Below are 18069 nucleotides of genomic sequence, written 5' to 3'. Positions count from 1 at the left end.
GGGGCGGGGCGAGAGGTGCGGTGACACACTGCCTTCCTCCCCTCTCCCCCCGCCGCTGGCCCCCATTACAGCCCATCCCCGCCGTAGGCATCCTTAGAGACTGCATCCCCGCAGGGTGAAGCTCTCAGCACCTCTGGTACGCTGGAGCTTAGAGCTGGGACACCAGCAGTACATTACTTTTCTCGAAGACCTCAAAGGAGCCAGTAGAGCAGACAAAATGCTGAACACCTTAATTTTATGGCACTGTACGTCCCTGGGGGCTTTCCATGTATTTGAAGTATTTCTTTCTTAAACCTGACGGCGGCCTCACTGGTCCCTGTTCTGGTATTCTCCCTATTTTTCGCACTTCTGAAATACTTCATAGTAATAAGAAAGAGGGATAATACAGCCTCTTATGAGAAGTGCAGCATGGTGTCTGTCCCTCCTAATGGAGCATTCACAAAATGCTTGGCGCTGACATGGGCAGCGCAAACAAAATGGAAATCTGTCTGTGCTGGATGGGTAACTGCTCAGCCATAAAGCTATGGTAAATGCGGCAATGAACTGGACCAGAATGGGACTAAGACTTTGTTTTTTTAAATTTATCTTATCTTATTATTATTATTTTATTTTTAATATATTTTTTGGCCACGCCGTGCGGCATGTGGAATCCTAGTTCCCTGACCAGGGACCAAACCCTCACCCCCTGCATTGGAAGCACGGAGTCTCAATCACTGGAGCGCCAGGGAAGTCCCCAGAATGGGACTAGAACTTTGAAGGAATTCTCCCCCAGAGGCTTGTGTCAAACTTCTTAGAATATACAATTTGTTAATTTAAACAAGGTTTTTTGACTTGATATCTTAGGAAATTGATCATAGAAGGGATTGATTTTGCAAAAATTGGTCTGAGGCCCTGGAATGGTTCAGCAGCTCTGAAGCACTGAGCCTAACACCACATAAAAGTTGAAAGATAGCCCTGTAAAATATAATCCCTGTTTTAAACTGAGGTTCATGACACCCAGTGGGCTCTTATGGAACGTGTATTCCGTTGAATTGTTTTTTCCTCTGAAAGGAAGGCAATGGCTGACATGACTTCTTCCCAGTGAAATGCTCGAGGCTCCCCCGAGGAGGAAAAGCCTCACGAAAAGCTGGTTTCCCCACTGTCTAAGCTTCCTGGGCTGGAGGGGCAAAAATGAGACCCTGCTGCTCTCTACTGTTATTCTCTAGGAACTACACTGGCTCAGATGTTACTAGGGCCAGCCAACCTTCAAGGAACCCATTGAATGCACAGCGCTCAAAACCAGACCACAGCATAATGCTCTCAAGGTCCATCCATTGTTCCTACCACAAAAAAGAAATAATTATTGGAGGTGACAGAGGTGTTAGCTAATGCCAGGGATGTAATCATATTGTAATATACAAATGTATCAAATCAACACATCCGTACATCTTAAACTTACACAGTGTTAGATGTCAATGATATTTCAATTAAATAGAAAAGACTTACATGTTATCTCTTTCAATGCTCAAAACAGCCTTGTGAAATATCTATTATACTTGTTTTATGAATGAAGATACTGAGGCTCAGGAAGTTGTGCTTCTGAGAGCTCACACCATTTGTAATTGTCATCATCATCCAGTTAGCTACATCAAAAGTAGCTAACATTTGAGTTTTTAAGTGTGTTAATCGCTCTGCAAAGCACTTTTGGCAATATTGTGTTTAAAAATTTTCAGTTAACTCTAGTGAGCTAAGTAGTAGTATCGTTCTATCAGAAAACAGGCTTAGAGAGTCACACACGACATCACCTAGGTCTGTTCACTATTGTGATATACTAGGTTACTTTTTGGTTTAGTTCCCTGCACTAACTCTCCCCCCATACCTTATTTATTCCCTCTGTGGTTTAGCTGCATTACCTCTTAGGTGTGTTTCTTGGGCACTTTGTTTCACGTGGTACAATACAACGTCTCTTCCAATTCGAGGTCAAAGTCTTCCCCCTCAATCACAGATACACTGTCTTATATCTTGATCACAAGCTGATGATTTTCAGGCAATCCCAATGAGGGTGTGGTATATTTGTTTCCTAGAGCTTCTGTAACAAAGTACCACAAACTGGGTGGCTTCAAACAACAGATATTTATTCAGTCACAGTTCTGGAGGCTGGAGGCTAGAAGTCTGAAATCAAAGTGCCGGCAAGGTTGGTTCCTTCAGGAGGACTCTGAGGGAAAGTCAGTTCCATGCCTCTCTCTTAGTTTCTGGTAGTTGCCGTCAGTCTTTGGGGCTCCTTGGCCTGTAGCTGCATCCCTCCAATCTCTGCTTCCATCATCACATGGCATTCTTCCCTGTGTGTCTTGGCGTCCAAATTTCCTCTTCTTCTAAGGACTCCAGGCATTGGATTAGGGCCACCCTAATCTGGTGTGACCTCATCTTGGCTTGGTTACATCTGCAAAGACCTTATCTCCAAACAAGGTCACATTCATACGTATTGGGATTAGGACTTGAACACATGTTTTAGGGGATACAATTCAACCCATAACAAGGGGAAGGAAGAATAGTTAGGACTCCCTTAAAGTTAAGGACAGAATATCTGCATGTTCAGGGTTCTGCTAGCACTAGCTGAATAGCTACCAATATACTAAGAGCACTTTGTGGTTTCCCAAGTGCTTTGGTACTGGCTCATCCAATGGAGATAGTGGTGTTGCCAACATACGGAAGGGGAAACTAAGACTCGGTGAGGTTGGACAACTTGCCTGATGTCTCGTGCAGAGCAGGATGAGCCCCTGGGCCTCCTGTCTGCAGGTCACTGTGCCCTGCTCTTGCCTCCTCACCGTTCCAGGCACGGTCAGTACCTGGTGTGGGATCGTTGATTGACTGATGATAGAAGAACCTGATGCTTTGACTGCAGTTCTCTAAACACAGAGCCGAGATGGAGATTTTTGTTCAAGTGATTTACTGGGGCTGCTCATAAGATAAGGAGTGAGGCTAGAGCAGGGAAAAGCTGAGTGAGAGTGTGTTCTCCATTGAAGACCAGCTATAGCTGGATCCCATTTAGTCCTGGACCACAGATTATAGCACAGGGTCAGTCCCCCCTCAAGGCAAGAGGGCTGTTCTGTTAGGGTCAGACACTGCTATGGGCTGAATTGTGTCCCCTTAAAATTCACATGTGGAAGCCCTAACCCAGTGAAATGGTGTTTGGGGATGGGGCCTTTGGGAGATAATTAGAGTTAGATGAAGGTGGGGTTCTTATTATGGGCTTGGTGGCTTTATGGCCACATGAGGGCACAGCAAGAAGGTGGCCACCTGCAAGCCAGGAAGAGGGCTCTCACCAGGAACCGAATTGGCCTGCACCTTGATATTGGACTTCCTGCCTCCAGAGCTGTGAGAAATAAACATCTGTTGTTTAAGTAACCCAGCCTGAGGTATTTTATTTCCGCAGCCTGGGCTGGCTAAGACGGTCAGTCTTTGCTCCAGGCTACTGGGATTGAAAGTGGGATGGTACCTCCCAGAATCCATGGCTTCTGTGAGACTGAGGGCAGCTATCTGGACATGGGGCAACTGTGAGCCATTAACAGCCAACACTCACGGTAGCCGGGAGCTGGTGCCCGAGTGGAGGGGAGCTGGCAGGGTCTGGGTCTCCTGGGTATACTCTGATCTCCCAAGCATCCTTCTGGTCTCGTTGTTGGGACTCCAGGCCCTCCTCCTTGATCTCAGCCAGACAGATCAGAGAGAAGAGAGCCCTTCCCAGCAGTGTGAGGCCAAACGTGACCTGTGGTGTTGAATCGCCCCACGTCGTTCAGACCGTAGAGGCCCGCCCCGTGTTGGTACTTTTGCCACTCAGCAGCCCAGGATGCCACATACTCTGTGAAATCCCACCATCTCCAGAGGCACCAGGCTACAGGTGCTTCTGAAAGATCTGAAGGTTTCCTCATCTCTGGCTCATGACATCCTGGCTTTATATCTGCTGTCAGGGGTCTTGCAGGTCAAACTCAGACGGGAAATCCAATCAGTTCTCTTTCTTGAAAAAGCTCATCACTGGTTTCTCATTGCTCTTAGCACAGACTAACTGTGACGTGGTAATCTCATTATCTATTCTCTGTCTCCTTGCTTTTCTTTAATCCTTCATCCCCTCCAGGCTGCCACCCACCATAGGACATCTGCATACTCTCTCCCCTCCATCTGGAGTGTTTGCCCTTTTATCTTCTTTCAGCAGTTTACTCTTCCTCTTCCTGTAGGTCTCAGCTCATTCTTACAATCAAGGAAGCTTCCCTGGACCTCCCTTTATTGTAGACGTTCATGGTATCCTGAACTTGAACTTGTGTCAGTTGTGGTTTTATGTTGGGCTGATTAGTGTCTGCCTCTCCCTCTGGGCTTTAAGCTCGGTGAGGGCAGGGCAGTGTCTGTCTTGACTCACCACTGTATCCCAGCACCTAGTGTGATGACATCACTAAATATTTGTGGGATCAGTCGATATATGTGTGAAGGAGATACCACTAGAGGATCCTGATGGATACCAGAACTCACAGATGATCCCCACATCAGTGCCTTCCACAGCGAGGAGCTAAATTTCAGCAGATAATCCAATTCACACCGTCATCCTTAAAGAAGGAGACCACGCAGAAAATCCGAAGGACCAGGTCCAAGGTCAGCAGCAGGTATTACTGGGACTGGGACTCGCCCTTTGGAGCCGTAACTACCCTCATTCCCTGGATAATGTAGAAAAGACACAGAACAGTGGGACTTGTAGAATCATAGGAAATCATGTGGACCTCATGACGCCCTGTGTTACCATGGATGGGAGGCAGTGCAATCAGAAGCCCTGATCGAAGTCGTAAAATGCTCCTGGAGGTTATGAAGCCCATGTCCTTGTATATAAAATACCCCTTTTCAATTCAGTATCTCCCTATTAACATAGCAACTAATATCCCATTATTAACATTTCCATCTACATTGCAGCAGTCTGCAAATCCTTAACCATATCCATAGTTCTATCTCACAAAAATTGGGGCTGTTCTTAAAAATAGCAGAGGAGCAATGTTTTGGATGTTTCTCTTTGGGACACCCATTCGGTGTTCTTACAATGTATTATGTTGTACACAACCTTCTCAGACTGAAGCATCTCCCAGAAAGACTTAGGAACTCCCAATACTTTGTATTTAAATCCTTCCCAAGATCTGACATCCACACATCAAAAGCAGAAGAGCACCAGAGGAACATAAATCCTTGATGGGCTATTGGGAAAGGCTGAGGATTGCATCCACCTGTACACTAGGTTCCAAAAGAAGTTTTAAAAGCATTCTTAGGAGAAAGGAAACTGATGTTGAGGGCTCAAAGAAGCCCCTCTTGTTATGTAAAGAACTGTTTCAAGGTAGAAAAGGTTCTGCCCATCACGGAGACCCTAACAAGGGGGGAAGAGTTCAAGGAAACCAATGAGGGCCCTTCTACTTGGGTATCTTCCTTCCATAACCAATAGGGCAGGACAAGACCAGAAGAGCAGAGGGCAGGCCTGGGTATGGTGTACCTGAGGGATGAGGTGGGAGGTGGGGGTAGTTTGGTGTTTATGTGTTTACAGTGTGAGAAAGGTGACACGTTATAGGTAGGAAGGTGAGATGGGCTCAGTAAGCACAGATGTTCATTCATTCATTCATTCATTCAGGAAGGGCCTGACTGCCAGGTTGTATCCATTGACAAATGAGATCTCATCTTTGCCCTCGGGGAGCTCACAGCTTAGTGGGAGAGATAAACATAGATAATTATATTGCAATGTGGCAGATGGTGTGATGGTACCATGGGAACCCTCAGAGGGGGCACCTGAAGCTTCCTGAAGGAAGCCATGGCTGAGTTGAGTCTGTAAGATGTATAGGAGTTATCTGGGTGGAGCAAGCTTTGTGTCAGGGTAAATAAGAACGTATCCGCTCTGTTTATTGAGTTCTTATTACACGCCAGGAGCTTTACGCAGATCAACTCATTGATCTTCAGAACAATCCCCTGTCGTAGGTATTATTATCATCCCCATTTTACCTGTGAGGAAACTGAGGCACAGGGCTGGTTAACTAACTTTCCCAGAGTTGCACAGTAAGTGGTGAGGCTCGTATGTAAACCCAGGCAGTTCAGCTCGATGGCCCTCGGTCTCACCACGATGCTGCATTCCAGGCAGAGGGAAAATGGTGCACAAAAGCCTGGAGGCTGGAAAAATGGCAGGGGTTGAGGGAGGCTGTTAGCTGCTGAGTGTGACTTCCCTTCCCTACGTTCTAGTTATAAGCTCCTGTAGAATCTGTTCACTCACTCTGCCAATCATTCACTTATTCATTCAACAATAGGGATTGAATTTCCATTGTTTGTCAGGCATGTTCTAGACCATTGGGATACAACAGGGGGCAAGACAAATCTCTTTTCCTGGACAAACATCACAACCTAGGGTCTTGGCAATTCCCTAGGACTCTTGGAATTTTTTCTCATCTTTCTTCCTTTTGTTTGCCGTGGAGAATTTCCTTCTTGTCAGGTTACATTCACTGCCCTTCGAGTTTTTTTTTCAGACACGCTCTGTCCATTTCCTCTTTAAAACCTCAGAGATTTGGGAATTTGGGACACAGAGCCAGAGTGACCTGAAGACTATTTCTGCTTTTTGGCCTGTCACATCCTTCCCCGAGCTAGCTCTCTGATTTTATTTTTTTTTAAACATCTTTACTGGGGTATAATTGCTTAGCTCTCTGATTTAAGGGGAAAGGGAAGGAGGGAAGAAAAAGGAAATGTAATGAAGAAAAACCCAGACGGATTAATATCTCAAAATACTACCCAGCCATGCATCAGTTGCAGGGATATAAAATGACCACAAGCTATCCAGCAATCCCACTCCTGGGTGTATATCAGGACAAAACTATAATTCAAAAAGATAATCAACAATACTTCAATTAAAAAAAAAAAAAAATATTAATAAAAAAAAAAAAAAATATTAATAAAAAAAAAAAAAAATATTAATAAAAAAAAAAAAAAATATTAATAAAAAAAAAAAAAAATATTAATAAAAAAAAAAAAAAATATTAATAAAAAAAAAAAAAAATATTAATAAAAAAAAAAAAAAATATTAATAAAAAAAAAAAAAAATATTAATAAAAAAAAAAAAAAGACAAGCTAGGCCACTAGGGTCCACTAGGGGGCAGGCTTTGCATTCAAAGCCATTCCTCCCCCCAAAATCTTTTTAAAATTTTTTAAATTGGAGTATAGTTGATTTACAATGTTTTGTTAGTTTCTGCTGTACAGCAAAGTGAATCAGTTATGCATATACATATATCTGCTTTTTTAGATTCTTTTCTCATGTAGGTCATTATGGAGTATTGAGTATTCTCGCGCTCTACAGTAGGTCCTTATTAGTTATCTATTTTATATATAAGAATCTCTTTCACAAGATGCCCAGATCTTGCAGAACAAAGTGAAACCACAACACCATCGCTGTCCGTAATGGAAGGTATCACAGCAACAGTTATCCCCTTCTCCCCACCGTTAAACAGGTGAGTCACGGGGGCCCAGAAAAAGGAATAACTTCTCAAGGCCACACATCCTAGAGTGGGGATAGGACCCAGTTCTTGTGGATTTCCCCCTCCTTTATTATACTACTGGTTAGTATTTTCCCCCCAACATTTTATTATGAAAAATGTCCAGCATACAGCAAAGTGGAAAGAATTTTACAGTGAACAATTGTTTATCCGCCACCTAGATCCTGCCCTTAACATTTGCTTAATCACGTGTCCATCCATCTCGCTCTCCATCCATCAGTTTGTCTTATTTTGACACATTTCAAAGTAGATTGAAGACATCAATTCAGTTCCCCCTAAACACTTCAGCCTGCACACATCATCAACAAGAATTCAAAACGTATTTACAATTTCTTTAAACTTGTGAGGTACAATTTACATACCGTGAAATGCACACATCTTCAGTGTACAATGGCTAAGTTTTGACAGGTGTATTACCCTATCTCCTATCACATTAACCCTCTTTTTTTTTTTTCCGTACATGGGCCTCTCACTGTTGTGGCCTCTCCTGTTGCGGAGCACAGGCTCCGGACGCGCAGGCTCAGCAGCCATGGCTCACGGGCCCAGCCGCTCCGCGGCATGTGGGATCTTCCCGGACAGGGGCACGAACCCGTGTCCCTTGCATCGGCAGGTGGACTCTCAACCACTGCGCCACCAGGAGAGCCCAACCCTCTTTTTCTGATGTCACAGCTGCCGTTGAGGATCTGGTGAAAGCTGTGAACACCATTCTCAGAGCAATCCCCATGTATGCCGACACGCATGCCCTGCACCCCCGCGGACTCTGCGAATTAGGGCGCCAGGGAACCTAAGATCTTTTAGATTATATTACACTTGATAGTTGTTAAATTTGGGGGGGGGTGTGAATTGTAATGTAGTAAAATAGATTTGTTCAAACCACTTCATTGTGTACTCACTGGAGAGCACATCCCCTTAAACTTAGCAAGGCACCCATGTTATTTTGCTTCTCTTTAGTGTTTTTGTAATGAAGTTGAGTTAAATCCTATCTCTACCTATGGAACTCTAACCATCTTTCTCAATGCATTATAGATAGTTGTCTGCACACCGCTGAGGCCAGGGCAAGAGTCCCCTGCCCACCCTTCACGGGAAGCCTTTTGACTTGGGAGGTGGTAGTTGGTGTGTGGACACTGAAGGAGGTGGAGTTGACTTGAGAAGATGGAGGGAGCTAAAGTCTTTCTACCCAGTTTTCCTTTTCTTGTTCCCTGAGTGTTTAAGTATTGTGAGAACTGTCAAGCCCAGACCGCTGTCTGAGGCACCCAAACCTCGAGATGTGCTGGGTACGCAGTCATTGCTGCAAAATGTGTGCTGAATGGCACTGGTGGGGGCCCTGCCAGGACCTGCAGGGCTGTGACTTGTTACCGCCTTTGGGGGAAGTGGTTCCACAATATCTATTAAAAACTATATACATATACACACTTTGACTCTCAAATTTCCCTTTTGGGAATCTATCCTATTGAAATAAATCACTAGCATCAAAGGAAATAACATCCGGAATAAGCATGTTTATTGATGTTTTCTTTGCAGTGGCAAAGAATTGGAATCAGCCTAATTGGGCTAATATCCATTTTATGAGGTATTATGCAGTTGTTGAAAACGTTGAATCAAATTGGGTGTGTGGGGCTTCTGTGTACCCTACGCAGGTACGTGGGGAGTTCCTTGCCTTTTGGGAGGTCTGAGGTCTTCTGCCAGCATTCAGTAGGAGTTGTTCCACGTGTAGATGTATTTATGATGTATTTGTGGGGAGGAAGGTGATCTCCACGTCTCACTCCTCTGCCGTCTTGAAGGTCTCTCTCTGTGTGCACTTTAAAATCCCGTACCCCTTGCTGGCAGACAATCTCAGTGAAACGGGATGCACCTCGTCCACTAGATGGCAGGCTTTACCTGCTCTGCTTCTGCAGGGACGGCCACAGGTGGAGGCTGGGTGGTGTGTGCCTCCCAGCCCACCTTGGCCATGACATTTCGCCTGTCGTGAAGCTTTGGTCTTAGTATCTCAGGGGCCAGAATCCCCTTTTGTCGACTGCCTGAACCTCCCCACGTCCCCTGAAGTAGTCCTCACGCAGCACGGAGCCCCTGGCTCATGGAAAATGACCAGAGCCCTTCTCTGCTGTGCCTTTGTCTCCTGCCGCAGGGGGAGAAGGCACACCTTGCTTTTCAGTCACTAGCTTCACCTGCTTTTCTCACTGACTTGAGGCAAGTCTGTACAGTGTAGTCCAATATACAGGCCAATATAGTCTGAGATCCCAGAGCTTGTGCAAGGGCTTTGGGGTCAGGCCTGGGTTCGAATCCTGCTTCCTCTACTTCTTCAGCAAACACTCGTCAGGTGCGTCCTGTGTGCCAGGCACCTTACCATCATGAACAAGACCACGCCTGCTCTTGTGTCCTGTGTTCTTTCTTTCTTTTTTTTTTTTTTAACATCTTTATTGGAGGATAATTGCTTTACAATGGTGGGTTAGTTTCTGCTTTATAACAAATTGAATCAGCTATACGTATACATATATCATCGCCATATCTCCTCCCTCTTGCGTCTCCCTCCCTCCCTCCCTATCCCACCCCTCTAGGTGGTCAGAAAGCACCGAGCTGATCTCCCTGTGCTATGTGGCTGCTTTCCACTAGCTATCTATTTCACGTTTGGTAGTGTCTATATGTCCACGCCACTCTCTCACTTCATCCCAGTTTACCCTTCCCCCTCCCCATGTCCTCAAGTCCATTCTCTAGTAGGTCTGTGTCTTTATTCTTGTCCTGCCCCTAGTTTCTTCATGACCTTTTTTTTTTTCCTTAGATTCCATGTATATGTGTTAGCATACGGTATTTGTTTTTCTCTTTCTGACTTACTTCACTCTGTATGACAGACTCTAGGTCCATCCACCTCACTACAAATAACTCAATTTTGTTTATTTTTATGGCTGAGTAATATTCCATTGTATATATGTGCCACATCTTCTTTATCCATTCATCTGTTGATGGACACTTAGGTTGCTTCCATGTCCTGGTTATTGTAAATAGAGCTGCAATGAACATCTGTGTTCTTTCTGATGATGGGAGACGACCACTGAGCAAAGAGAATCCTTTTTTATGTGATAAAGGTTATGAAGGAAATAAAATAAGGCCGAGGGCTAGCGCTTCCCCAGTGTTCTCATGTAATCCTATCAATAGCCCTGTGGGAGAGTTACTAATATCACATCCATTTTACAGGTGACGACACTGAGGCACAGAGAGGGAGGTTTATGACTTGCTCCAGTGCCACAGCTCCGAAGGGGTGGAGCTGGGACGTGAACCCATGTCGGTCCCAGAGCACGAGGCTCTTGAACACCACCTCTGTCCCTCCTTGGGGGTGGGGGTAACACCAGCAGCATCTCCCTTTTCTGAAACACTTCCTGTGTTCCGGCCGTGCCGCGGACGCACAAGCACCACTTCCGCTGTTAGAGTGATTCTCCCCAGGCCACCGAGGAGGAAGTGGGTACAGGGCCCGGCTGCCTTGCGCTGATGGAGACGTTGCTTCCCAGGGCTCCGTTTTCCCAGTACCCCCCGCTCGCCCATTTTTCTCCTCCAGGAGCGTTCGAGCCAGTATTTGCTGGGCTGTGAGGCTGATATGATGCCAGTCCTTCAGGTCTGCCTGCCTGTTTGCAGAAAGGCTGGCTTCGTTGGCCACGACCTGCGCAAGAGGCTGGCTGAGTTCCTAGGTTGTGAGAGGTGGACCAATGGGGAAAGCCTTCTCTTCAGACCTCACTGTGGTAGGGCCAAGGGCTCTCCCTTCCTGCTTGGAAGGTAAGGAATACCTGGCTGGCTCAGGAGGACAAGGTGAAGGTGGTGGAAGTACCCACCTCAGAACCATGTGGCTGTGGGAATCCCACAGGCTGTGCGTACAAGCGTTTAGACCACCACCTGGGACATGCTCGGGGCGCCATACGTATTTGCCGCTAGTCTGGTCGGCGTGGTTTACCCAACCCTTTCCAAGTTCCCTGGCTGATTTTTGCTGCATTTGCCAAATTTGGAGTTTCCTGTTTAGTGAGCTTTTTATTTCCTCCCAAAGTGGCATGTTTTCAGGACATGGTTTCTTGGGTGAGAAGTTCAGCGTCTTGGAGACTGTAATGGGCAGGCAGAGAGAGGGGTCAGAGGCACCCCGGATAAATGCCAGCTGTTGTTTTCTGTCTTGTTACTACCCTCCTGGGTACCATATGTCCTGGAAAACTTACAACACTTAAGCTGCCTCTTTGATGAGGAAGTGAGGCATTTGGCTCCCCTGAAATGGCCCGAGAGGGGGTACCTGCCCAGCTGAGGAGTTCAGAGGACCTGGTTGCTAAGCCTGCCACTTTAAGACACTGTTCCGCTTATATATGCAGCCAACATGTACTAAGCACTTACTGTGTGCCAGGGGCTTTAAGGGAAGCATCGCATGTCGTGCTCACCTCCAGCCTTTGAGGTTTCACCCCCATTGTTCAGGTGAAGACACTGCAGCTTGGAGAGGTTAAGTAATTCATTTAAAGTTGCACAGTCACGAAGTGGCAGATCTACGGTTCAAAGCCGGGCTGATTCCAGAGCCTGTGTGCCTAACCTCTACCCCATCCTGCCTCCCTGGGTGCTCAAGTTGGTGGAACTGAGGGCATCCAGAAGGTGAGAGGGAGAGGGATAGAATAGAGTTCACAGCAGTATCTTGAGAAAGCATTTTCACTTAAAAATAAAAAGGCGTTCAGGTTACACGGGGAAACATCAGGATACAAGGTGGTTTGAGCTTCTGGGAGGAACAGGTCTTCATGGGAAAACCAGCTTCCCACCTGGATGGATGCTGGGCCTTGCAAGCCTCCCGTATCATTCAGAGAATCAAAGTCACCAAGCAGACAATGGAACAAGGGATTTACTGGAGGAATTTGACCTTACACAAGCTTGGAGAAGCTGGGGATGGGAACGGTGTGCTGGGAGATCAGAGGAGGAGCAGTGAGTGGTCCAGGCAGGCAGGGTGCAGTTGGTTGGGAGTCCAGTAAGCCGCGCACGTCGGGCTACCAAAGGGTATATTAACCTCGTGAAGCTTCTGCTAGTATCATCTCTTGGGTCACCCAGTACAGGTGTGCTGACAGCTTCTTACTCACTTGAAGACCGTTCTTGGGGGGGCCCCAGAATCCTTCAGTTCCCAGGTGAAGCTGCCCCAACTCCTTCAGCCATTTGCTATCTAATCCCTAAGCCACAAACCACAATTTCAAACACCACATGACAGAGCTGTGTGTCCCCTCACTAACATCAGCGGGTTCTAGAGAGAAGGGACTGTCTCTGGGTGTCCAGCCCTGGTGTGATTAGTGCAGGGGAATAGTGGCCTGGAGTGTAAGAGCTCCATAAAGGAGATGGCTGGAGGCATGGGCTCTGGATTGGCTGCTTTGCTTCTGAAAGATACACTTGCAGCTGATTTTATTATCTCTAGGAATTGGCTAGCCGTGGGAAGCGCAGTCTTTCTGGGGTCAGCAAGGCCCCAGATGTCAAAGCATCAGAAACACAGAAAGTAAAAAGCTGTGATTAATACATTTAAAACTTTTTATTTAATGGTATTATCAAACTCGTTTAGGTACAGAGTTTAAAAACCCCGTGTGCATTGAAGAGCCTCTGATAGAAAGCAGCGTCCCCTCTCCCACCCCCAGTTCCTCTCTTCAGAGTGGTGCTTCTGAGACCAGAATCACCCACAGAGTGTCCTACCCCAGGGATTCTGCTTCAGCAGATCTGGGGTACACCTGAGAATTTGAATTTCTAGCAAGTTCCCGGGAGATGCCGATGTATCATCCCTCCAGGGGACCATGTTCTGAGCACTACTGCCTTGGAGGACACCATTTGAAATTCTTTCTTCTTGTACTTGAGCTCTATGTTGTTGTTTTTTTTTTTTTGCGGTACGAGGGCCTCTCACTGTTGTGGCCTCTCCCGTTGTGGAGCACAGGCTCCAGACGCGCAGGCTCAGCGGCCATGGCTCACGGGCCCAGCCGCTCCGCGGCATGTGGGATCTTCCTGGACCGGGGCACAAACCTGTGTCCCCTGCATCGGCAGGCGGACTCTTAACCACTGCGCCCCCAGGGAAGCCTGAGCTCTATGTTTTAATGACATACTCTGTCACTCTTTCACTTCACTGCTTCATGGCTCCAACTTCCTGAGCCGGACTTAGCTCGCTGACACCATCCCTCTGATGCCCTCCTCCACATACCTGCAGCACAGGTGTACTGCCACTTCTGGTTCTCTCACTCAGCAAAAGGGTCGTATTATCGAGCATCTTGTAGGTGTCAGGCACTGACTGCTCATTGAGATTTGCCTGAGAACAAGACAACCCAGCCCTCATGGAGCTTATATTCTAGTGCAAAGGCTCCACAGGCTTTCCCTGTTAAGGACCAGATAGACTTTGCAGCCATATGGTTGCTGTCACAGCTACTCAACATTGCCATTGCAGCATGAAGGTGACCACAGACCATATGTAAATGAATGGGCATGGCTGTGTTCTACTAAAACTTTCTTACAAAAACAGGTGATGGGTTGGATTTGGCCTGCAGGCTGCCGTTGGACCTCTGTTGTAGTGTGTGTGACAGACGATAAAGTAGGTAAAGAAGTAGAATATACAGTATGTCAGATGGTAAGTGTTAAGGAGAAATATAAAGCAGAAAAGGAGGATTGGGAGTATGGGCGAGGGGACAGGACTTGCAAATTTAGATAATGGTGGCAGGGGAAGTGTCACTGAGATGGGGACATTTGAGTAAAGAGTTTTGAAGATGAAGGAGGGAGTCATGCAGCTCCCTGGAGGAAGAGCATTCCAGGCAGAGGAACAGTCGGTGCAAAGGCCCTGTGGCATTAGCATGCTCAACAAGGTTGAGGAAGCAGCAAGGAGGCTCCTGAGTCTGAGTGGAGTGAGCCAGGGTGGGGAGAGCAGGAGAGGAAGACAGAGGTAACGTGAAGGCAGCTGCTGAAGTCTTTGTAATCCCTCGGAAGGAATTTGAGCCACAATAATGGATTCCAGGAGTGTATTGTGGCTCTAGTAGTTTTAATCGTTCTTTGGTATTTGCGGAGATTGGTTCCAGGACCCCTGGTGGATGCCGAAGTCCACCGATGCTCAAATCCCTTAGAGTCGGTTCCCCTCCCCCACCCCTGTGTCTGGAAATACAGACAGCCAATTGTATATTTACAGCTCCATTTCTTGTTTCCTCAGTTATAAGTACCTCTTGATTTTCTGTTTTGTAAGAGGTACCAGGCATTGTACCAAGCACTTTTACATGCAATACATCATTTAATTCCTGTGAGACAGAGACTAATATTTTCTCCATTCTGTAGAGGAGGAAACTGAAGCTCAAGAAAGGTTAAGTGACTTGGCTAAGGCCACACAGCTAGTAAGTGCCAGAGCTTGGATCTGAACCCAGGTCTGCCTTTATTAGAGATGTTAGCACCCACATTATCCTGAGAGGCAACGCTGTAATCCTTCAGAGGTACTGGGGGAAACTGTGGGTTTTGGACAATAAAATGGAAAACCTTTGCCAAGGAGAGATGTGTGTGTATCAGTCAAACAAAACAGGAACTATCCTGAGAGAGGGGAAATGTTCTTTTCTGTGGGAACTCTGACCAAATCTCTGACAGCTCATTTATGGGATGCTGGTGTAGTTTGACATTCATAGTACAAGACTTGCATGCAATTAGCCTGAATCATTCTAACACAGTTTCTTGAAAACATTTGGAATTTTCCCTGTCTGGCCTTGTGCATGATGTAACCATGGCTTTATTTAGTGGGTCATCCGTCCCAGAATAGTGCCATCTACATCTGCCCGCATCACTGTGGTCCGATTGAGGTCTTGTTTTCCTGGAGGGCCGAGACCGTCGTGTGGGCTTGCTTTGTGGACCCCCCTGTTTGTTCATTTGCACAAACATGACGGCAGAGCCTCTTTTCAGCGTGCGACAGTGTAAGCTGGAGTCCTGTTAAGTATGCCATGCAAATGAGATGCAAATGAGGGGACCGCCTTGGCTGGGTGGGGATGTCAGAGCTTTGGGGACTTCTGCCCGCCTCCTCGTCAGTAGGCTGATGAACCTGGCAGTTCCTTTAACAATCATCTTTTCGGCCCACCAAAGGGCTTTTAATGAGGGCAGAAGCTGACTACTCCTGCAACCCCTTCAGATACCTGGTGATTGGAAGCTGGAGAGACTGAGCGCTTTGCACGGGCTGTCAGACTCCGAGTTATCATCAGCTGCTTGCTGGGCTCTGAGAAGGGCTGGGGCAGGAAAGGGAAATGGCGGTAACAGACTGCTATTGTCTGTTCCTCCTCCCCCTGTGGAGCTGCGTGACGCAGTCTTGGATGGCTGGATTTGGGCTCTCACGCCAGCTTCCGTGGTCCTCACTGGGTGCCTGCCTCGGCTCAGAACATGGCCCTCCCCAGGGAATTGGAATAAGACCTAAGAGCCTGCCCCCCAAAGTTGAGGATCAATGATCCTTTGATTTTATTTCTTCTTCCAGTCTAACCTGCTGTCTTCGCTTGTAGCTTAAGAAATCCCAATCCAAGCAGCCTTTTGAAGCAAGAAAAGAAAAGTGAACAAAACCGCAAGAAATTAGGAAACAGTGGAGAAAGACACACGGGTATATTCACAAAGAGCCAGTAGACCCAAAGGATGCTCCCTGGTATCTTTCTGCTTATTTCTCCTAGTTTTGCAGGGACTTGTACAGTGCAGTTCCCTTGACAAAATCATTACCATCTCTCTAAATATAAAATGCACAAAGCAAGGACCTCCTAAGTGCCAGGCACAGTGCAGAATTCTTTACCTGTATTAGTACATTTATTTAATCTCCGTTCACAGGTGGAGAAACTAAGACCCAGGGAGCTTAACTGACTCGCCCAAGGTCATTTGGCTAGGAGGTGGCAGAACTGACGTTTGATCCCTGAAGTCCTTAACCACTGTGACAAATTGAAGATTTAGGAATTGAAATGGTGACTTCAGCTGAGGGATGAGTGAGCTTTCACTATTTCCCCAGCCTTTCCATCCAGGCTTCCTCATGTCAGACTGACCTGGGCTGATCACTGTCTCTGCTCCTCATTAGCTCAAGAGGCAGCTCCTGGGGCTTGTGGGCTACAGGTTCCCCTAGATGGGGGTGATGGATGGGTAGGCAGATCCTGGGCTTAAAATGCCTTGTCTTCAGATTACTTTAGCAGGGATGCTGCCTGCCAGGTCTCCAGGGAGTGGGTTGTTCACTAAGGCTTGGGGTCTGAAAGTTAATGTGAAAGGCCTGTTTCCATGGCCTTGTTTCAGGCATTTCTTGGGTCCATGGCACATTGGCAGGGGGCCAGACTCAACCCTCATCCATGAGCACATTGGATGTGTCTTTCCCCAACCGTTTATAGCAGATATAATGGGGGTGATGGTTGCATTGGTGTTCATGGTCAGCACTCAACAGACGTTTGTTAGAAATGAAAATCTGAAGAAGACAACCTTATCAACAGTGTCCTATAGCCATGGGGCCACATTTTGGATTGCTCTACCCCTGCCCGTCCCAAACAGGTATACTTTTGAGAAGGGGAGGACATTGGTGTTCTTTTGTCCCATTAGATCCTCATCACAACCCTATGAGATAATACCTATCCCTTTCCTACTATTATTCTGATTTTACAGACGAGGAAAGTGCAGCTCAGAGAGGTAAATTTACTTGCCCAAAGTCCCACAGCTAGTGAGCAGCGGGGCTTGAATTAAAATATAGATGTGACTGATTGTAAACCTAGGCTCTTAACGCGCAGCATTCCTGGGGAACACAAAGATATTTTCTTTGAGCCTCTCTCCCTCCCTCCCCCCACCCCACTTCCTTCCCTCCTTCCATTGTTCTTTGAGTCTCTCCGACGTGGGAGGCCATTTGCCAGACACCGAGAGGGCTCTGTGAATGAGTATGACCCCTTCCACACAGAGTATTTCACAACTTACTAAGAGAGCAAGGGAGAGAGAACCGACTCTATCAGGGGCCACGGGTGAAGTGATAACCCAGCTTGAAGACAAGTGCTGTGGGAAGGTGACTGCTGAGGAGAGAAGTATTCCACCCAGTGGGGCTGGGAAAGGCTTCACAGAGGCAAAGGCAGTGGAGTTCGCTCTGGAGGGGAAGGACTAACCCCTGCTAGGACTCAGCTGGGAGCTTCGTCTGTTTCATACGTTGAAAGATGAATAGACGCTTTCATGGGCTTTGGCCCTCTGAAATCTACTGTTCACACCCAGCCAGAGGGAGCGTTCTCAAATGTAAATCAGACAGTGCCCTTCCCCTACTTAAACTGTTCTAAGGCTTCGCAGAGCTTTCCACTGAAATCCAGACCCGTGGCCCTGCTCTGAGAGCCTGCAGGGGCTGCTTCTCTCTCTGAGCCTCTCCCTCCAACCTCATCTTCTTCCTTTGTCCTCTTGCCGTGATAGCCTCTTCGCTGCTCCCCCAAAAGAGTGTCCTTCCTTCTCGCACCTGCTCTTCCCTCAGTTGGATTGTTCTTCCTTGAGCTCTACATGTGGTGCCTCTGGTCACCCCTCAGTTGTCCACTCAAATGTTACCTTCTCAGAAAGGGTACCCCAGAGCCTTATCCAAAGA

General features: G+C 47.0%; 1 protein-coding gene across 4 annotated transcripts in view; it reads left to right on the top strand.

The window, feature by feature from the left end:
* PRKCB (protein kinase C beta) overlaps positions 1 to 18069 on the top strand; it is a 311334-nt gene that overhangs the window by 167762 nt on the left and 125503 nt on the right. The gene's annotated exons all lie outside the window — the stretch shown is intronic.

This window comes from Neophocaena asiaeorientalis, unplaced genomic scaffold (assembly GCF_003031525.2).
Source record: "Neophocaena asiaeorientalis asiaeorientalis breed wild unplaced genomic scaffold, Neophocaena_asiaeorientalis_V1.1 scaffold91, whole genome shotgun sequence".
Lineage (NCBI taxonomy): Eukaryota > Metazoa > Chordata > Mammalia > Artiodactyla > Phocoenidae > Neophocaena > Neophocaena asiaeorientalis.
This window is presented reverse-complemented; position numbering and strand designations above follow the sequence as displayed.